Source organism: Myiozetetes cayanensis, unplaced genomic scaffold (genome assembly GCF_022539395.1).
Source record: "Myiozetetes cayanensis isolate MyiCay16 unplaced genomic scaffold, myiCay2020 scf13, whole genome shotgun sequence".
Taxonomy (NCBI): Eukaryota; Metazoa; Chordata; class Aves; order Passeriformes; family Tyrannidae; genus Myiozetetes; species Myiozetetes cayanensis.
The window spans coordinates 20,676,173-20,698,537 of record NW_026086937.1 but is presented as its reverse complement, the minus strand read 5'-3'; the positions used below and the strand labels follow the sequence as shown (position 1 = coordinate 20,698,537).

The following is a 22,365-nucleotide window of genomic DNA, read 5'->3' as shown; positions in this document are numbered from 1 at the left end:
AAAGTATTTACCATGAAATAAGAGGAGTGAGGCTCAGAAGAGTAGAACTATGTTTCTTAATTTAAAATAAATGTGGGTTTGCCCCTCCCTCTATCCCAAGGAAAGCACAGCTTATCCTATTGAGATTTCTACATGCACCTCTTACAGAAAATATAATCATTAAAAACTAACCCTAACTACAAAAAAAACAAAATCAGGGTCTAAGGAGATTATGAATAAAGGATATTATTTGCTTTGTTTTTAATGAGATACTGCTGATTTTCTTAAAGCGCGTTTTATTCTCATCCACATTTTTACTCACGTTCGGTGTAACCCAAGTTATTTTCCAACTAGTTCTGTTAAACAGGACAGAACCCTCACATCTCCTGCCAGTTTAGAAATATGCAGGTGCTTGCATCTTTCTCAGCCTTTGTGAATATTGTACAACTTTCAAGTCTAACCTACTTTTCCTTCTCTCTCTCTCTCTCTTTTTTTTTCCTAGAAATATTCTATAATCCCTTATGAACGCTGCAAAAGATTCACAAATTCCAACTGCTGCATAAAGTGGCAAAAATTAACATCTCCAAGACTGTCACTGAGATGGGCAGGCATCTCCCCCCTCCCCACCCCAGCAGGCTGGGCTTTGATGAGCCAGGCTTTAAAAAGGAATTTTTAAACCTCTCAAAACCTATAGGAAAAACATAATGCAAATGATGAATATCCTGCAAAGTTACCTGTCCTCCCCTGGATCAAAACATGTTGGAACAGACTGCAAAACACTACTTTTTACCCCATTAAGTTTATTCTGCTCTGCAGCCCTGAAGTACTGTGTTTCCCAAATGGCTGAGTGTAGGAATTCTTTGGATAACAGTGGGTTTGGGTTTCAGTTTCCCCCTGAATCAACCCAGTAAGTAAGCCCATAAATAAAACATGCAGTGCCTTGATGGGTGGAAATCCAGACTGGCTTTGGAACACATATATTTACTGACTCAGAACATATGATTTTTGGGACTAGGAGACAGCAGCTTCTTCTAGAACCACCCTCCAATCACACCTTATAATGCAGCTCAATTAAGAAAATACTTGTGAAATGCAATTTAAAAATACCTCATCATGTAATTAAAAAAATACCCCATAATGCATTTTAAGTCTTGAAGGAGGACACAACAAAATTATAGCCCCATTATAGAATTTGATTTAGGAAAGAGGAAACCCACTGAATTCTGCAGAGGTTCAGCCTGTTCATCTCATGATTGCATCGGGCCAGAAGAATAAAAGTAATCCTTTGAATGAAAGGAATAAATCTGCCAGCAAAATCTCATCATAAAAACCTACTTAGGTTATGAAAACACCAAGAATTTTCCTGTCCAAACCATGTAGTGACAACTGAGGGGGAAAAAACAACCCCAACATTCATAGCTTCAGAGGACATGACATTTAATTACCAGAGGCTGCTGTTCACAGAAGATGTACAACAAACTGCAGGCCTTGTTGCACTGCATGAAACTATTATATTATCAAAGATTTATTTCTCAGGAGCGCATCCACTTCAGCCCAAGCAGCCCACGATACAATCCGTGTCGGGGAGGGTGGTTTGATGGTGGTACTGCAGGAAACAACGGGCTTTTTTTTGGGTTCTACCAAATCCAACATTTCCTGCTCATGACCACTCAGAACGGGACAAATCATCAGCTTCAGCCTTTCTTGCTCATTCACGGAGTCTTTTCCCTCCAAAGATGCATTTTCTTTTAAAAGAAATTCCCTACTAAAATTTCCCAGCCTTTCCCAGTGCTCCCCGCAGATGCACGAGGTGCCCCCACATGTCAGCAAGGCTGCCTCCACCCCAGCCTGCAGACCCTTCTCCACTGCATTTTCTACCACAAAATCTGGTATTTTTAGACCTTTAAGGAGTGTAAATCTCAATGAAATATTTACCATAGTGTTATCCTCTGTCCCGTGAAAGAATGAGACATTTCCCCTTTCAGGGTGGTCTTAGGGCACCAAAGATGTCTCCATTCTTTGATGTTTCTTTATACAAAGACTCCCCTATAGTAAAAGTTTAGGAATGAAATGAAGAAAAGGAATGAAGCTTTTAGATTAAAAAATTAAAAGTAATGTTGCTTATTTTATTTTATAGGGAAGAGGGTCAAGAAGTGAAAAATGTTGTTTTTCCTAGATTAAAATCCAGCTCCATGAGAGCTGTGATTTTCTGCTGTAGGGAAAGCACTGGGCCTTTAATCATGACACTTTTACAACTATTGAGAATTTAAATCTGAGTAATAAGCTCTTGAACATCAGAATTTTGCTAAAGACTTGGAAGAGATGGTTGACTCTTTTTTGGGCTATAATACTCAATTGGTAAAACAGTTATTTTCCCCTTCTTCCTATAAAAAAACCTCCAAAAGATAAAGTTTTATTTCCATTTTCTGCTTTAACAGCACTTCTTTTACTAACTCAGATACCAGATTGTGCTGTAAAGTGTCGACACACACAAGTAAAAAACAAACAAACAAACAAAAACAACAAAAAAACCCACCCAAAAACTACAGGTTATGACACACACACACAGAGAATTTGCTAAAATATAACCAGGCTTGTTTTACAGGCCACTGCTCTGGGATATATATTTTTCCTCAACATCTTTGATTATGCTGCCACCAGCAGCTTTTAAGACATAAAAAGGCAAATGACAGGTGCTGTCAGCGACTGGAACAGAAGCTGTGGAAATTCACTGAGCGTGTAATACGGCAGATTTTAGCAGAGCTGAAAAAAACCCACCGTGGCTTTGACTGACTTGATCCCTCAGAAAAAGCTGTTTGAGGGGAGAGAGAGTCCCAAAATAATGAATTGGAGGGAGCGTTACATAACAAAGAGCTCCTCGGGGTCTTGTCTGCTGCCTTATCTCGTAAATTGTAATGATTTCCGTGTTAGATCAAAGAAGAGCATAAAGCAAAGCTGAGATGAAAACAACCCTTCATTGCCCTCAAGTGAATAGCTTTTGTTTTAAGACACTCCTAAGGAGCGCTGGAGAAGGTGTTTTCTCTCTTTACACAAATCACTGCTCTGTAATCTGTTCTGTGACAGCATCTCCAGCTCGGCTGGTGGAGGCACAAGCACCTCAAAATAGGATTATCTGCCTTTCCTCCCAGCTTATTGGTAGCCAGGTGGAGCCACTATTCCCTTCCAGATTTGGTTTTTTTGTTTTTTTTTTTTTTTTAAATTTTTTTGAGGAATGGGGAGAAGAAATTAGGATTATCTGCACAATAAAAGCAATAGAAAAATCACACCTTGGGATTTGAAAACGAGGAATGCACCGAATTTCACGCGTGTAGCAAAAGTGATGTTTGCTCCATTCACCACAAGATCCTTGGCTTGGGAGCAACCCCAAGGAACAAGGACACAGGGAAAGGTTTTCCCCTCTCCTAGGGATAAGGAGAAAGTTATGGGAAGTAGGAAAAATAATTAGAGTGGAAGTTTTTGGTGGTGGTGGAGCAACACCATCCATGGACTGCCAGACCATTAAGGTCAGGAAAAAGGGATTTCTGAAAAATGAATTCATGTCTAAAAGGATTGTTGCAACATTAGCAGGGCATCAAAATCCAAAGAAACGTTTGCAGCAGAGATTGATCCTACTGAAATTCAAACACTGGTAAATTGTACCAGTTAAAAAGGGCAGTTTAATTTATCAGGTTGCAGAAATTAGGAAATGAGAGACACTTTAGCCCTGTTCTATGAAATTCAGGCAGTTTAGAAGACAACACTGAAATCAGATATATTTAAAAAGAACCTTTAAAACTGCAAGTTTAGGATGTTTCTTTTTACTAAAACCATAATTCTGTATTTACCACAACTATTAAATTTAATTTAATAGTGATACAGTGACATGGAGAGGGGATTTTGAGGAATGATCTACCGAAAAAAAAAATCAAATTATTTTTCAAACTCAAAGGCAAGTAATTTTTTTCTTTCTTCATGCATTATGAATGAATTCATCCCCCTAAAATTCTTAATACAGAAATATTTTATTATAGTTCAGGAATTAAAAAATAATGTCATGAAACCCAAAATGAAAATGCTTATTATCAGAAATGGAAAAATAATAGTTTGTCAAAGTTTACTTCAGTTCATGAAATATTCATGAGCAGAGATTGAGTCCTTTAAATCTGTTATTTGGACCTATGTAGAATTTGCTCCTTCCAAAGTGTTTTGCTTATTAATCAGCACTTTGGATTTCATGTGATCCTTCCTGGGGAAAAAAAAAAAAAAAATCACATTTCATCCCTGGAATTCCCTCCCTTGATTGGATTAATACAATTCTCTAAACCAGAAGTTCTTGGTGTTGTCTCAAGGGCTTTGGAACACTCAGGGAGGGTTGGAAAATGACGGAAAACACTGAAGCTTTTTCTTCCAAAGGAAATGGATATTTGTGTTTCTCACCTGAGCCAATTGCATGGCTGGGGATCTCGGGATCTGCCCCTTTGCTGGGGTGAATTATCCACTAACACTGCTAATAAATTTTCTTCAGTTCACATGAAATAAAAAAAATATTTAATGAACAAATTGAAATTTTTCCTAATAGTCACCACACCTCTTGCAATATTCACCTGTTATTGCTCAAAGCTACTACCAATTACTCCAAGCCATAACAGAAAAACTGTTATTTCAGGAATTACTTTATTATAAAATAATTTTACCCAGAATCAGATTTTCTAGTCAGAGTGCTCAGCTATGGAGCAACCTGATAAAAATAGATAAAAAACCATTCAAGTTATTCTGAAAGTTAAGGTCTGTACATGGGAGGAAGGAAAAATAAGAATATAAGGTGTGACACAGAGGGTAAGGAAGAGTTTGGGTGTTTTCTCTGATACAGGCCCAGAAGAATTAGACTTAAAATTTCTTTGAGAATGTTTAACTAAAAAAAAAAAAAAAAAAAAATAGACATGACAACAAAAAGTCTCAAAAGCCAGACTGCTTCCCATCAACCCTGGCAGTTCCCAGCTTTGATGAATTATTAGACAGCAGATAAATAATCCACAGAATGAAAAGAGAGAAAAGGAATTCCTTTTATTAAGGATATAAATAACTCGGACCAGTGTGAATTCTCAGTAGATATAAAGATTGAAAGTCATGTTCAATTGAAGGCTTTGACTTGATTGTGCAGAGAATTCTTCAGCAAATTTCTCATCTTGTGCTTAAAAGATCCTGGAGAGCCCTGCAAGCACCACTGATGGAATTGTTTGATGACCATTTTATCCAAAGGTAAGTCCAGAACTGACCAGGAAGGGAAAGGACACTGTGACTGACACCTTTTAAGTGGAACTCCCATTACTTAACACAGGTGAAAAAGCCTGTCTGGGGCTATTTTGTTTGTTCTCCCTCCTCTTCCCAAGTTTTAGACAGCACAATGTTTTAATAATGTATATTCATTAATTACAGTCCTGATCTCCAGAGGGCAGGGAAGTCATTCAATTCTGGAGAATCAAAGATAATTTGGAAGTCGGAATCACATTCATTTCTATTTGTGGAAAGCATTAATCAAATCTGAAAATGCCTTTTTTTTTTTTTTTTCATTCCCCTGAATTCTTCACAAAATCCATGACAAGCCATCAACATGTCAAAGGCTGGATAATGCTGCCCAAATGAGTTTCCAGTAAAACAAAATCAGGCAGTATCATCCATTACAATCATCCCCTCAGAGCTATCACAGTGTTGACTCACAGGCCTAAACAGCAGAGAAAGAAAAAGGAGGGGTAAAAAAAAAAGATACCAATTTTGAAATCAATTATAAAAATCATTGCGCTGTAGCAATAAAATTAACACTTACAAAAAACCCCCAATATTTAACTTTGCAAAAAAAGCCTCTGTGATGGGGTTGCTTTGTCTCAGACCATTTACAGGTACTTTCCTCCCCTTCCTCCCTTACAGTGGTGATTATTTCTAAGTGCATTTTGGAAAGTGAATGGAGAATTAGGCTTTCAGAGCAGCCTGAAATGAGGATATCTGATCCAATAATCTGGAGATTTAGTCTCATCATGAAAGTTCCCTAATTGTACTCCTCTCAGATAGACCAGAATTAATTCTTGCCATTCTTCCCCTGAAATGTATCTGGGCTGATACACTGATAATAATTTCCTTATCTCAGAGACAGACAGTTAAGGAAAGAGCCTGGAAAAAAATAAAGGGAAATGCTGAAGGTGATTATCATAATGAGAATGTTAATTAGCTCCATTTCAGACACCAATTGTTGGCACATGAATCAGCCAGCAACTCTCCCAGTGTTTATGTAAGTTTCTTCTATTCCTCATCTTTCTATTTCTTCTATTTCTCTTGCTGTCATTACAGTCATGAGGAGCCTTGATAAGGAACAATAAAGTTGATTTAAGCAGCTAGGGGAAAAAAAAACATATTGTTGGGAAAGATCCACATAATCTCTTTCTCTACTCTCTCCAGTGGTTTTAATACAGGATCACAAGTACTTGGTAATTAATGTAGTTAAAGGGAAACCCAAATGTGATTTATTTCTGGCTGGGGGATAAGGGACATACCTGGGCAGTGGTCACGCATTGTCAGGACCAGAAATCTGGATTTCAACTTCGTCTGTAGGGGTTTTTTACAAAGAAAAAAGCAGAGGAAGAAACTTATCTCCTTTTAAATTTTTTCAAGCCCTTTTTTTCCTGAACTCCACCTTCTCTGGACAGCCCCAAACCCACTCCTTTTTTACCTCGTTATACCAAGAAAATTACCACCACACCAAGATGCAGCTGACGCTCTTAGAGAGAAAATATTTTTCCATTTTCTTGCTGCTCTGATGTCCTTTGTAAATGAGGACTTTGGGGGAATATTGGGATCACTTTTCCAAACCACTTTGCACTGTAGATCAGGTTTCTCTGAGCCCCACCCTTGGCACCACTCAGATTCCTGCCACCCTTTCCCAGTGTGCTGTAAATTGTTTACATCAGAAGGGTGTAATTTTGTCTTCTTCCCACATGTCTGAACTCCCTGACTCTCCTATATTAAGCCCCTGTTTTTTGGGGGGGCAGGAGCTCTCTATTTTAATATCAGGGTAGAAATTCAACAAGCTGACATTTCCTCCCACTCCCAGACAAGCCATGAAATGCCCAAGTTTAAACTCCATCCTGCTGTATCTGCTGGGGCATCTCCCAGCACAGCAGGATCCAGTGCTTCCCACTGTTCACTTCAGAAGACTGGTTAACCCTCTGCTAATTTGGGAGACACATTCCATAAAATTTTCATGGGATGCATCAAGTGCTTGTTAAACTCTGATAAAAAAAAGTTACACCCACTTGTAACTCTCCCCACTCACAGCTCAGCCAAATAACAGCTAAATTTATCTTAAAAACAACACATATATGGTCAAGCTGGTCATTATTATGAACTTGTTTGTTAGTTTTTGGTTTTCAACTCCCTGAAAATTTGTGGCACAGTAGAGTAAAGCAGAAGGATCAGCTCAGCCATACCCACTGCAAACAACTGCAACTGAGGGGGAAAGCAGATGCTTGGACCTGGGTTTGTAATAAACATTAAAAGATAAAAACATAGGCTTTGAAGAAACAGATAAAGCTGTGTTTTCACCCTCTAGGAGCTTTTCAGAGCCATAAGAATAATTCAATGGCTTCCCTCATAGTCCTGTCTCTCAGTATAAGGCTTTATTTCCATTAACCCTCTGTTATAACCCCTTCCCCCCTCCTGCTATATCCCAGCAGCATTTCCTTACCTCTGGCTTTCCTCCAGAACATCTGCTTGATCAGCTCCACAGGATCTCATGACCAGTATCCCCCTTTTAAAGCCTCCCAGTTCCCAGCACACCTGATCCCACAGCTGATCCCAGAGAAGACATCCCAGCCAGTTTGCCAAGTGCCAGGACATCAACTCCAGTTTACAACCTCAGCTTTCCTGGCCTCTGAGGAAAAACTCCTGTATTTCCCTTTCCACGTTTCTAAATAATGATAAGTTTTGCATTTGCCTGAAATTTAAAAAAAAAAAAAAAAAAAAAAGGTATAAGTACACATGCAGTTACTAATTTATTAATAAAACATATTTGCTTAATTCTTTCATGGCTAGGAATGCATACAGAGCTAAAATTAATAGCATGGGTTTTTCTGGGCTTTCCCATCTCTCTTCTCCCAGCATTTCCAACAGGAAATGGAATTGAGGAAGTAGAATTTCCATAGGAGAACAACTACAGTTAAAATATGATGTGAATCAAAATCAAAAGTCCACGATTCTTAATACCACTATTCTCCTATTGAGTCAATTTTTATATTACAGCAGCCTCTGCAAGTGTGGCTGGGGAATACCCAAACACAGACAAAAAATTAGAGAAGAGGTCCATAAATCCATAATGACTCGTGTTTTGCTCTTATAAATAAATGTAAAGAACACATCCCCCTACAAATATTAGCTGTAGATGCTGAAGGATGCTACAGCTCAAATAATCCATTAAATAATGGTTTACAAGGTGCTCCATGTCTCTGGGAATGTTTCTCTGTTGTGCTTGGATGGAGGGTGTATTCCCACAGGACTTGGTTGGTGCATCCAGACATCCCCAGGCCGTGTAGCCACGCTGGTGTTCTGCCAAAGCTAATTATTAATTTGGGATTTCATTGTGCTAGTGGAGTCGTGGAGTATTCACTCAGTTCAGTGTTGGCACAGCCTGGAATACAATCTTTGTCTTCCCCCAAGAGCAAGTTAAAATACAGGATTTCTACCTTTTTAAAGACCAAGCCTTATAAAACAAGTTTGAATGCTCTGGAGGTTTTGTTTTTCTTTTTAATTTATATTTGCACAAATACATGTTTGAAAAAATATTCACCACGTTTCATCTGCATTAGGAGTTATTTCCTGCTCATTCTTAGGCTCTTGACACTCAAATTTGTTGTGACAGTGGATTAATATTTACTTACTCCTATTTGTAACCTCCCCATCAGAGTCACAAATCCGCTGCTGTGCTCTTTGTAACTCAGGGAGAAGGGGGCTTTAGGAGAATTCTTTCTGAGAGCAGTCACAAGCTGTTACTCTAACAAGCAGCACACAAACAGGTTTCCTCTCCCTCTCCAGCAGTTCCTCATGTCAGCTGGAATTACGTGTCCCTCAAGCTTCCCTATTTAAACAGCCTATTTATAACTGCATGAGAATGCTCAGTGCTCAGACCTGTAACATAAATTCACTGGTTTTGCTTTGTTTCTTCTTCTTTTTTTTTTTTTTTTTATTAAGGAAATGGTATCGCTTCAATATATTTGATGTCACCCATCAAACATTTTTTACCAATTTATGTGGTTTTCAGACAGTCAGTGAGACATTACTCACAGTGATGTTTATCATCATTTGTCATGAGCTTTCCCAATTAAGAAAATAAAAGCTCTTCCTTTTTTATTTTCTGTGGGCTTCTTTGTTTCCAGACTTGATTTTTACCCTCCATTTTTTCCATATTTGTTCATGGTCTTTAATTATTTATTTATTTATTTATTTATTTATTATTTATTTTTTATTTATTTTAATGTCAAGGAATCCACAATTCCTCATGGACTTGGTCCCTTCAGGTTACCAGTTTCCATGGAATTTAGCTGCTACCTTTATTGCCTTACCCAGTGTTGTGCCCAACATCAAAACAGGAGAAAAGTCTGCATTTCTAAAGCTAAGTTGCATTTCTCTTAAAACCCAACAATGAAATATGTAAATGTTTCTCTATCAGTCTAATCATGAGCAACTACACCATCTTCTTGAGCTTCCTCTCATCATCCTTTTCCCTCTCTTCCTTTTACTCATGTGACCATTATTAAGATTATTATATAAAGAGATGATTACCTTTCTCAGTGAAAAGCACCATTATTAAGTGCTATTTAAGTATGAATTCAACGCCATCAGAGAAATTTCAGTATCTGTGTGAGGGAAAAGGGGCAGCAACACAATCCACACGTTGGGGGACAGATGAAACCAACATTTTTTTGTGATTTGATGCCTTTGCACGAACTGCTACGGGATTAGTCAAGAGACAGAAAGACATAACCATGCTGATGTATTTTCAGAATAAAATAATATCTGGTGCCCAGTGTACTTAAACCCCTGACAGTCATCTGCAGAGGACAGCAAAGTCGTGCTGTTTCATTTTGGTGATCTATTAACTAGGGAAAGACAAGCACTGGACTTCATCCTTTCATATGAAGCAATTTCACTCTCCAGCGTCTGCTGCTGGAATCTGAGCTGAAGGATGGCTCTCTGGTAATTCGTAATAGCTCGGGAGATAGGGCTGCCTGAGCTGGGAAGGGCTGCAGATGAATCAGCAGGTGAAAATAGCTGGGTGTCTTTTAAATTTTTAATGGAGATTAACACTTTGTCACGGCAGTGCATCACTCAGTGGAACATGTGGAACAATGCTCCGTGTTGGACGAGGCCACGAGGCCCTGAAGAGATGCAATGACAAATCCCTGACATAAAGCCTGTCCTTGTTTGAACTGGCATTTGCCTCTCCAAAATACAGACAGGCACAGTCCCATGATGGAGGGCAAGGGATGGCTTTCCATTTATTTGTTAGTGGATGTATAAATCCGAAGGAGAAAGTTAATTAGGCTCCCTGTGTGCAAGGCAGCGGAGTACACTCTGATTGCTAATTATTTTAATATAGGTAAACAGCTATTGACAGTACAGGTAATTTTCCCCCATCCACACTTAAGAGGCTGCCAGGTATCAGTCTAACAGCTCAGAGCCAACCTGAGGCAATCTAAATTATGGGTTTTAATCAATATGTAAATTGTTATTGTGGAATACATCCATGATACTTTACTGCAGCTGCCCCGTCATTCCTCAGACGTGGCAGGTGTTAACTCTGGTTGGGATGTGAGTGGCTGTTCCTCACCCTGATGGTCCATTTCTGAGCTCACATCTCACTTCTTTACCCACACATTCTCTGTTTAGAGCATCTCCTCCTCAGCTTCTTTGCTGTGGCCAGCACAGCTGAGCCCAGCAAGGTGCAAAGCCCCTCCCTGAGCTCAGCCAGCCTTGTTTGTGGCTTTGAGAAGGGGTAGGGAGTGTGTACCCGGTGTTTTGATGATCAAAAGTGCCCCATTGTATTTGTTTGCCTTTGGCATTGTCACCAGAGGTATTTCTGCCAGTTCCACATCTCTGAGCTGCTGAAAAGTTTTTCAGCTCCTCTTCCCCAGCAGCCCTCTCACCTTGTATTGACCTCCTCCTTTCAATTTACTTGTTTCCTTAGCAATAATAACGAAAAATAATAAACTCCCCAAACTTATTATCTTGTAATTTCCTATCCTGCAGCCTTTAAGGCATAACCTAATTTAAAAGTTTCCAGTTCTCAGTGTTTTGTACTTAATATTTGAGATGTAGCGTGGTGCCTTGTCTCATTTGTTCTTGCAATCGTGTCAAAAAGCTGTACAATGTCTTCAATTTTAGTAGGCATGTTTCTTTTACAATTTAATTACCATTTTGTACACTTTCCCTTAGGTGAAATTAGATTTAACACTGATTTGGTGAATGATAACCAAGGTTCTTTTTCTCTTTACTTAGTTCTAAATGTTCCTTGGGAGCCATTTCTGGGACCTTCCAATATATTCAGCAGTGGAAAACAGAGAGGTCCTCCAATATTGCTCCTTCCAGCTGGCACCAAAACCATATTTCTCTAAACTATGACCAAAAATTTATGTTTTGGATCAACTTTGGATTAATAAAGGCCAAAAAAAAAAAGTATGGTTTGCTTGCAGCAATTAATATATTCCCTCCTGCTAGAGACCTACAGCAGCTGGCACAAAGTAATTGGTCATATTTTTCAGACCCAGAGAAACCCAACTGCTTGGGCAAGTTAGGGATAAATACAAAAACCACTGCAGAAGAGGGTAAGAGGCAAAAAAAATAGCAAAGAATTGGGCTGAGGAGGAATACAGAATATGGGAGCCCAGAGGAAGATCCTCTCCATCAGCCTGAAAGATCCTGCTTTTATGGGGATGGTGTTCTGGGGCAGCAGCAGGGAGGAATGGGGGTCAATTAACACTTGGAGTCAACCAGTGGCACTCGAAGAGTGAAGTGTCTGGTCAAGGATGTGCAGGAGAGGCCACCTTGGAGGAGACTCATGGCAGGAATGCACAGCTTGGAACACTTCAGAATCCTCCATTAACCGCTGACCTGCTATCAGTAAATTGGGTAAATTGTTAAATTTATTGCCCAAGCACTGCCTGTCTGAGCCCATTAAACATTATTTGTGCTGGTTCTGGGAGGGTCTCCTCTCTCTGGCAGTGCTGGGGTCACTCTGTGAGGAGGTGGTGACTCCCTGCAGGGTTTGTCTCCAGTCTCTACATCTCCCCTTCTGTTTGAACTGGCTGCTGGCTCCCTCCATGGTCATGCAAAATATCCTTTGCAGTGAGAAATGGTTTGAAACCATAAAAAAACCCCACAACCTCTTCAAAATAAATTTTCCATAACACTGTGCTCTTGTGGACTCCTCTTCTTCTGCAGCCTTGAAACTGCACCTGAATTCATCGCAGACATAACAAAAAAATCAGTTCTTCTTTACCCCAAAACACCCAGAATGCTTTGGGCAGGGAAAAAATAAGTAAGAATAACATTGTGAAAAGTTGCTGCTCTTTGGCTTAGTTTAGAGAGGCCGATTCCGGTGGGATCTGTGGACGGTTATTTTTATGCATTCATTGCTCATTGACCAGGATAATCAAATAGAATATTCCATTTGCTTCCTGCTGTTTAAGTGCCTAATTCAGAGCTAATTGAAGTCAATGGGCAGATATTCATAGACTTTAATGGACCAGCCATAATCTTATGGCTACCCTTGTTGTGTAAGTTATTTTATTTATCCTAATTATTTTCCTCATCCATTGCATGCTTGCACAATTATTTCTTTCACCTGCATAATCATCATCTGTAAGTGGAAGCATTTTAAAGTAGTTATTAAAAAGACACATATTTGCACAGACCTGTGGCTGTGATAATAGCATATATATAGTTTTTTAGCACGATAGTACTCTGATATCCAGTATAACGGTTATCACTGTAAAAATGTATTTAAATTACAAGGGGTTTTGTTACATCAGCTACACGGGAAGGACTCAAGCTACTAATGTGGTGGTATTAACAACCTATACATATTTATACACTAATGGCTTAACTTTTCACCTACAAGGAACAAAACATACCCTGAACAAGAGCCCAAGTATGAGATCCATGACAAAAAAAATGCTTTAAAATACCTCGTTAGTGTTTCCCAGGAAAAACAAACAAAAACAAAACCAAGAAAGAGCGACATTAAAAACTCCACAACAACAACAGAAAAAACCTACAATGAAAACCAAATTAACAAAACAAAGCAAAAACCAAACCAAAAGAAAAAACAAACCCAAAACACACCAAAATAACCCTCCAAAGCCATAAAAAATCCCCATATGTTAAAAACTATATTTTTTTATTTCTATTAAAGTGCTGTCATTTAAAATTTAAAATATACATATATATTTCAGCTTTTAATGAATCTCATTAAGCCAAGATAAGGATTGACATCAGTATCTTCTTTTAGGGTTGATGCCTCTGCAGGAGGAAGAATTCTTGAAGCAGGCTGTGAAAACAATGACACAAACTAATAATTCATGTTCCCTTCTGTTTTCTCACTTTTGAGCACCACTGAAGTCCTCAGGGTGCTGCAAATTCTCCTGTCACTTGTTCTGAGGGTCTGAATCCTACAGGAAAAATCTGCCTTTCCACCTTTCTCGGGGGTTCCTTAAGCTTTTGTTTTGAGAAACATCTGTATGCGTTATGAAAAGTTACTTTTATGGAATTTTGGGGGGGTTTTCATTGCCAAGAATTTGATCTCACCCGCCCAACATAGAGAGATCAAAAGGCAAATGTTTAGTCCTTAACAGATGAGGCTCAGTGACGTTGTTTTCTCCTGTAACGAAGTGCAACCCTTAACAATCAATTGACGCTCATCTTTGTGCAGGAGCTCAGATCCCAGTGGAAAGTCCATGTCCATGGGAGCAGCAACACGACATTTCCCTGGGATGAGTTTTATCAACCAGACAGAGCAGAATCCTGGATAATTCTGTCATCGACTTCTGCCAGGGTAAAGACAGGTCAGCCCCAAGTGTTTGGAAAAATCTGATTTTTTTTCTTGCCATATAATCAGTACAGAATCCAAGCAAATAATTACAATTCCATACACACAATATTTGGATACTTAATAGTGCATTAAGCAAGTTACATTGAATGTTTTGATATAATTTAATCTCGCTATGTGTCAATATTTAGCTCCTAATTAATAGCATATTTACTTCTCTGCCATACATTGGTGTGCCAATTATGAGCTTAAACACCCTTCCCCAGCTCAATACTTGTTCTGGAAATTAAATACACTGAACTGAACTTGTCTGTGATGTAACTTCATCAAAAGCAATGAATTTACTTCCAGAAAAATACGTTTGATCCACTGCACAGTGCTAATACAATCTGAAGGTGTTTTATGGATTATATTTTCCTTCTGGGGTTGTTGTTGCTTCGATGGCTGTTGTACACAGCCAACAAAGAGAAAGGTGCATTTTTAATTGCAACCTCTTGTTTCCTATACATGGATTATTTCCAGTTCATCTCCCTTTCAGGTTTATTTGGGCAATAAATTTACAATTAACTCAAACCCACCAAGTATTACAAAAACCGAAATTGTGCCTGACACGCTGGTTTTTTGTCCCAGAATTGATTAATTAAGAGGTTTAGCCAGTCATTTTTCATCCAACATTTGAGGAAGAATTTTGACAGACGTACATTCAATTAAAGTGTCTTCCATCTCATTTCACCTTTCTCCACTTAGCCCTCAGTCTCTGCAGAATAACTCTGTTATTTAGTGCCTGTAAAGCATTCATAAATATTCCAGTCTATCTTTTTTTCTTGAGAGCTTTACTCTCACAGACTTTTTGCTTTTGACTTTTCAGTTTTAATAAAAATCCTCTGTGTTTTCTTCCTGTCTGTGCATATAGATATGCAATAATATTGTAAGTATACCATTGAAAAGCAGTAGATTTAGGAAAAAACGCAAGGTTTTTACACAGAATTAGGTGTTATATATGCTTATATATTGTTCTTGTGTTACAATATTATGCCATTTTAGGGATATGTTGTTTTATGTGTATTTATGGAGCTGGGAGTTTCTTCAGGCAAACAAGTCCTGGTGGTCCATGGCAACTCTCTGCCCGTGGGGTTTTGTGGCTGGAGAGTCCCGACCCTCCTGCTCGGCTCAGGACTTATTTCTTAGGCAATAACTCGGATTTGACCACAGTACAAGCACAGCTTTAATGGCTGGTCTGTGCCCTCACTTCTCTGCTTCCTCCAGCACTTCATCAAATGCTCTGTGAGTCAGGAACACAAAGGGAGAAATAAAATCCCACCCACGCAGGAAAACGATGGAGCAGATCACGACAGAGATCACGACTGCTCTGAAATGGAGCCTTCACTTCAGAAACTGAGACCCTTTGATTTGGTTTTTTTCCCTCCCTCTGGTGTTTCTGTTCCTGAAAAGTTTCAGCAATTTTACTGAGTTTTTCCACACACCAGGAAAGTAATAACTGAGTAGAATCAGAGAAAGCACAGACAAGGAGGAAAATAAATATATGCAATCTTCAGCCAGTGAATAGAAAAGAGGTAGACAACAGCAGTAAGCCCTTTAAAAGGCAACATTTATTTCATAGGATCTGATAAACCTAAGCTGTATTATCGGGAGAGAATTCAGCTGGACACAGGTTGAAGAGAATTCAACTAAATCCCAAGTGAAAGATAAGACCAAATTATTTTTGTTATACAATTTTAAAATGCGAGTACTGGATAATAAAACATAATGTAACGACTCTAATAACTATTTCTGTTAGGACTCAGGAAAACTTGATGGTGCAAAGGGAGATGGATGATTTAAACATAAACACACTGGTATAAAGTAAATATTGTCACAGCAGCACTTCGCTTTTGCTATTCTAAAATAGTAATTCATGGAAATGTTGGTGTGAGGATTGAGTTCCATCTCCATAAACTCAAGAGCCAGGGATGGCTTTGATAATACAAGTAGGGCTATGGAATTCCAGCCTCCCTTAGTTTAGAGATTTCAGTAATTTCTGTTAGCTCATGTCACGTTTAAAATGTTTTGCCTAAGAACAAGTAAGATAACACTTCCTTTTGTTGCCAGAGGTGAATCTGTCCAGCTCAGGTGTCCCAACTCCTCACATGTCCCAGCAGAATTCCCTCGGTTTTAATACATTACAATCCTCCTTATTTTCCATAACAGATGTCTGGGTCTGCTCTTGTTAAGAGGGAAATATTTTCTTCTGAAAATAACAAACATCTTCCTGTATTTCTTTAATAAACCTTTCTCCTCTCAACACTTGTCTTCCAACCCATCCCTTTGGAGACCTGCAGTAAAAGAAGCCTTCAGTGAAAGCCTTTCACCACAAATTACCACCCCTCAAACGCTAAATATCAAGAACCAGGCATGCAGTTAATTGCTGACAGTTAATCCACAAAGGAAAACAACTCACCAAAGTTCAGCCTAATCATGAATACATTCGGGGGAATGATAATCTCCTCGTGATGATTCCATGTTGAGAAACAGTCTCTGAACTCACCCAGTGAATTATTCATCGTGGATTGTTTGCCAGTGCTACAGTCGGAGATTGCAGTCCTGGATTTTCTCCTGCCGTGCCACTGAAAGAAATGCAATTGCATTTCCTTGCAAATGCAAATGGAAATGGAAATCCAAATGCAAATGCAATTGCAGAAATGAGAGCAGAATTAGCCATCTCTCTCATTAAAGTGCAGTTGATCCCTGACTCCAAAATAAACTTCTTGTCTACAGAGTAACATCACAAAAGGTGCAGGAAAAAGTTCAGCCTGTGGTTAAATGTTCATCTTCAATGAAGAGATTGCCCAAATGGTCAGAAACTCAGCTCAAAACAGCACCTCCTCACTGGCCTATTAATCACAGAGAGAAGGGATCAATTCTTTTTCATTTCTCAGGCTTTCCCAGAAGGTTTCCCTGTGTCCAAAAGGATGTGCTACGTTACCATCTTTTTCCTCTCAAACTTTGAACCAACTTGATATTAAATTCCTTCCTATAGAACTATCTCTCAATATTAAACCAACAGGAGCTAATATCTCTTTAGGAAACCCAACTGCACCTCCAAAGAAACAAGGCTTATTAAACAGAAAAAAACCCAACAACAACAACAAAAAAAAAACCCAGAAAAAAACAAACAAAAACCACAAACAAACAAAACCCCAACAAAAACAAACAAACAAATGAAAACAAAAACAAAACAAAACAAAAAGATTCTATTCTTGTAGTTTTTAAGGTCAGAAAGAGAAATCCTTCTGAGCCAAAAGTTCTTGAGGATTGCAGTAGCTGCTAAATAACTGGACAACCTAAAGGAACAATATTCAGTGTATTTTGAGAAAACCTCACTTTCTGGTACTATTTTCTGCCAGATAGTTGTTTCTATCAGGTGTAGTGCTGTTGCTTTAGGTAGGACATAAAGGAGGGTTTCTGATAAGTGTAAATGTATCTCATATCATGGTACAGTGCAGTAAATACTCTCTATTTTATTACCCACCTAACATGCCACTCAATTATAAACAAAATCCATATTTCTTCTGGTTTTTAATGCACAAAACACTGAGGAGCACTTGAGAGCTCACAAAATAGGCAAGAAGCAGCCCTGTTTCTCCAGTAGGTCCTGTTCTATTCTCAGGAGGTGAGGCCAGGGGTTAATGCAGCAGAGAAGCAGCTCTCCAAAAATCAGTGTAATACCCAGCCATTTCCACTGAGGCTTAAATGGTTTCTTTCCTTATTCTCAGAGGAAAACCAGGCTAATGCCACTTGTCTGATGGAAGGCATTTTCCTCTCTGACTATTCACAAACACAACTTGGGATCAAAAGCCAGTCTGATGTAAAAAATCATCCCCCCCCAAAAGTCACACGTGCCCTCAGTGCTTCAACTTCAAGGCCTCAAAATGTGATACCTCAAAATGTGAAATCAAGGCCTCCACGTGAAACATCTTCTCATCTCCTGTTTGTTTATTTGTAACTTTGAACAAAACCCAAGGTCTGATCCAATGCATGGTTTTCCCAGATTATTTTCTCCATCTACTTCCTTGGTCACACGTGGAAGAGTTAATCCATTTTTCTCTTGGCTGTTCCCTCTGAAACAACAACATTAAACACAAATAGGTAAAACAACATTAATAAGTAATTTAAACCAGCATATTTGAATATTTACCCCTATAATTTCTCCTTCTATACCTGCATAGGAACTGTTTGACAAAACAAACTTGGGGAAAGGGAATCCGGTGTGGAGCTCGGTTATAAATAAATTAAGGATTCGTGAAAAATGCAGAATGTTTTTTTTTTAAGTGTGTGTGTGATGAGAGTATTTCCAGACCTTTGAGCTCAGGGTCTGGCACATTTCTGTCTGGAAATATGGGATTTTTCTGGCCCACTTCTCCTGGCCTCTCGCTAACTACTCTTTAAATCGGCTTCTTAGTGCAGCCACCAAGGGCCTTTTGTGTCCTACTTCCTCACAGCAAGTATTTATTTGCTCATGTGGAATAGTCTTACTCACAGTCAGAATTTATTTGCTCAAGTGGAATAGTCCTGCTGGCTCTGATGGGCTGATTTGTCAGGGTAGGAGCGAGAGCAGGGTTGGACCATCAGTGCCTCCCATCAGACTCACACAAAACTCTGTCCTTTACACTGAGAATGCAAAGGAATCTTAATGTTCCTACTCTGGAATTTTAAAGGTGTTTAGAACTGCTTTTGCCAAAGAGCTTTTCTCTTCTTCCTAGAATTAATTAAAGTGATTTAAACTCAGGCTGGGACAATCCATTCCCAGAAATAGAGTCCAAAAACCAGTGCTAAGGAGAAAAAAATGTACTGCAAACTGTATTTATAATCCGAATTTCCTGTTAAGTATCAGGAGATAAAAGGAAATAGATACTTCCATAAATACAGTGAAGTTCATGTCTCACTCTGCTTTGGCTTCAGTGTGGTCTATATTGGATTAAAGTACTCCCATTCCTCCCCAAAATATGGAATATATGGAATATATTCCTGGAAAGGGAACTGATCATGTAGATAGTCCATTTTCTTAATATGTTTAATATTATATACAATGCTTTATATATATATATATATAAATATATATAAATGTATCTGTTACAAGTTCAAACTATACTAAATGTAATACAATATTTGACACAATAAAAGCTAAATAATTCTTAAAAAGCATGTATTTTATAATATATATACATATATACTACATAAAATTCTGGTGATATGTGAAATAACTGTCATACAACCCTTCTTCAGTATCTCTGTCACCTTTTCATCCAACAGACTCTGAATTTAGACAGTCTATTATAAATACAGGAAGTATTTTAAGACAGCAGAAGAAACCAAATCCCCTGTTAAAAACTGCTAAAACTTCAGACAAAAGTGCTTATGGGCTTAAGGTGAAGGGAGAACATTCATTTTAAGGAGAAGTGTTCTACTGTCCCTCTGACAATTCTGAAGTTCTTCCCCAGAACATTCAAATTTGCAGTTCCATGTTAACTTTTTTCACAACCTTGCCTTGTTGAAGACAATCAGTAAATGAAGCGGAAAACTAAGAAAAGAGAAAGATTATTTTTTTCTGTGATTAAGCCATTAGACAGAGACCAAGAAGGCACAAAAGCCAGACCTCTGATGAGCTGTAGCACTCTGGAAATACTCACGAGGCTGAAAAACATTAATTTTGTACCTCATTTTAGCCTGCTTGGTGTTGAACTTTTTCCTCCTCTTTTTTGCCCCCACATTGTCTGATTCATTCCCCCCATTTTCACTTTGACTGGAGTTAAATGTCATGGCTGTTTTCACTTTTTAAATTAATTTTCCATTCTACTTAACAAAGCAATTAAATACTAAGAAATTTGAATTAATAAAGTTTTCCCTCAATGAGTTACTTACTCAGTACTCCCTTACCTACAGTCTCCCATTCACCTGGTGGAAATCTTACTTCATTTATTTTACATGTACGCAGTTTAATGCTCTTTGGCATTTTTCATTTAGACAAAACTGATTCTTGCCTTTACGCTTTCCCAAATATATTTAATTTAAATATTTAACTAAGCTACACTTATGTCATTTTACCCATTTAGGTTAATCTGGACTGGCTGTGTTTTGCATCATGGACAAGTTCTGCCTTTGAAGAAAGTAGAGAAATTTTTTTTTTCGCCATTAAAAAGTGCAATTTAAATGTTGGCTGGAAGGTATAAAAAAAAAGCATCAATAATTTGAAGTTCTCTATTGTGTTTCACTGCTCCTTCTGGTTATTATTATCCCCACAGGATAAATAATGAAACAGGGATAAACTGAGTCATGATGCTGCTTAGTGGATCCAATCCACATGTGATTAAATAGCGATATTAAACTCTTAGGCTCATGCCATGACTCATAATTATTAGTAATCTACTTAAAACAATTTGTTTCTCAGGGCTAAAGGGTGAAGCTCAGACTTTTTTTGTTGCTTCGTGCGCTGATTAATTTCTTCCTATATGAGATAAAATGATATATAATCTGGAATGTCTGATTTAAAGTGAGTGCATCAAGCCATTCCTGTCAGTCAGTGACCATTTTTTCTGTCAGAATTTGAAATCAAGTTCATCCTTATGTTTGGTGCCTAATGAGAAAATTGATACAGGTTATAAAAGGTGATAAAAATGATAAAAGAGATGTTTTCCAGTTGTACTTAACGAGTAAAAAATGTGGTCTCTTAAAAGTTTACATGAACTCTCTCAGAAAAAGAGATAAAATGTGCATTTTGCTTCTTGCTTCTCAGTGCTTTGAAGTTAAAGAAAAATCAAGAATGAAACTCTTTATAATGAAAATAATTATAAAATTCTTACCTTGAATGTATACAGCTTTCAGACACGATCTGTTCTGTGCAGGCATTATTGTAGTTCTGTTACATTTAAGCTGCTTCTCTCAGAAGTGGCACTGAAAAATAATACAGGAATAAGGAAAGGATCTGACCAACTGTTCTGCTATGAGGGAGTCTGACAAGATGATGAATTTATACAAAACTACCATCAAAAATAGGAAAGGAACTTTTGCATAGAACCCAGATAACACCATCACTTTATTTCACCCCAAACAGTTGCTGTTAATATTATTTAAACAGCAGTGCTAATCAGCTTCAAATCTGCGTGAGGAAACCAGCATTCATTCTACACTTCATGTTATTCCAAATTTTATCATTGAAGTTTGGCATCACTGGAACTTTCAAGACAGACAGGGTCTTATGAATCTTCTTTCAAGACTAATTTCTCTGTAAATTCAAATGGTCCTTTTATAAACGAGATTGTGGTGTTTGGGAATTGAAAAAAAAAAATTGAGATTATCATGAAGGGAATCGAAAAAATACCTTGCTTTGGCTGCTTTCAAAAATATCTGAGCTGAGTTGTGTAAATAGGACTTAAGCACAGGTGGATAAGAAAAGGTATTTTTGTTGGTTTATAACTCAAGATAAGAGAAACATGGAATGGTTTGGGTGGAAGGACACAGAAGCTCATCCAGTTGCACCCCCTGCCGTGGGCAGGGACACCTTCCACTATCCCAGGTTGCTCCAAGCCCTGTCCAGCCTGGCCTTGGACACTTCCAGGGATGGGCTGTCTGTACATTCTGGCTGCTCTCTGCCACTCTGATTGTGCAAAGTGACCCCAGACTCAGCTGAGCAATTAAGGGACAATAACGAGATGCTGCTTTGCCTGTTCGTGTCATCAAAGCTGAGCAGGTCCAGGCAGCAGCACCTCCCAAAATCGGAGAGGTGACACCCACAGAAAGAGTTTTATAATTTTCATCAGGTACTAAAGAAGTCCAGTCAACATCATGCTGAAATGCAAACAGGGTTATGGGGGATTTTTGGCAAGAAAAAGCAAAGCTGGATTTCTCTGTAAATCAAGGAGAGGCTGAATCTACTTCCCTGTCTCACAAGCACAGGCACCGTATTTGCTGGGGGTACAAAGGGAACAGTGCATTCAAATATCTCCTTTTTGCTGTTGAAAAGACATTTCAACACTTTATTTCAAAGTTCTTTGCAGAATCTACTTTTATTTCAGCCAGGTACTGAACGCTTTGGAAAAGCTGCTAATTCAAGGAGTGCCGGTTCTGTTATAAACCCTTATCGTAATAAAGATCAAATTGACAGTCTCTCCTCTCTAGTTTCTCTGTTTGAAACTGCAAAGGGTTCTTGAGCTGCTGCTGCTGCTGCTCATGATTAAATTTGCTTTCTGCCAGGCAATTACATTTTTTTAAAGTTCTGTTCAGTGAAATATTTCTAAGTCCAT

The 22,365-nt window shown here is 38.4% G+C and overlaps 1 long non-coding RNA gene across 7 annotated transcripts in view; it reads right to left on the bottom strand.

Annotated features, from left to right (window-relative positions):
• Window positions 1–7,715: 7,715 nt before the first annotated feature.
• Window positions 7,716–22,365, bottom strand: part of LOC126636138 (uncharacterized) — a 40,570-nt gene continuing 25,920 nt past the window's right edge. For 4 of the 7 annotated variants that reach the window (XR_007627905.1, XR_007627909.1, XR_007627908.1 and 1 more), the window contains 4 exons: window positions 20,926–21,016; window positions 18,007–18,186; window positions 16,527–16,716; window positions 7,716–7,963 (listed from right to left, as the gene is read on the bottom strand). This is a non-coding gene — a long non-coding RNA (uncharacterized LOC126636138). Of the gene's footprint in view, window positions 7,964–14,264; window positions 16,402–16,526; window positions 16,717–18,006; window positions 18,187–18,605; window positions 18,825–20,925; window positions 21,017–22,365 lie in introns of those variants that run through there. The other 3 variants (XR_007627910.1, XR_007627907.1, XR_007627906.1) reach the window with 3 other exon arrangements.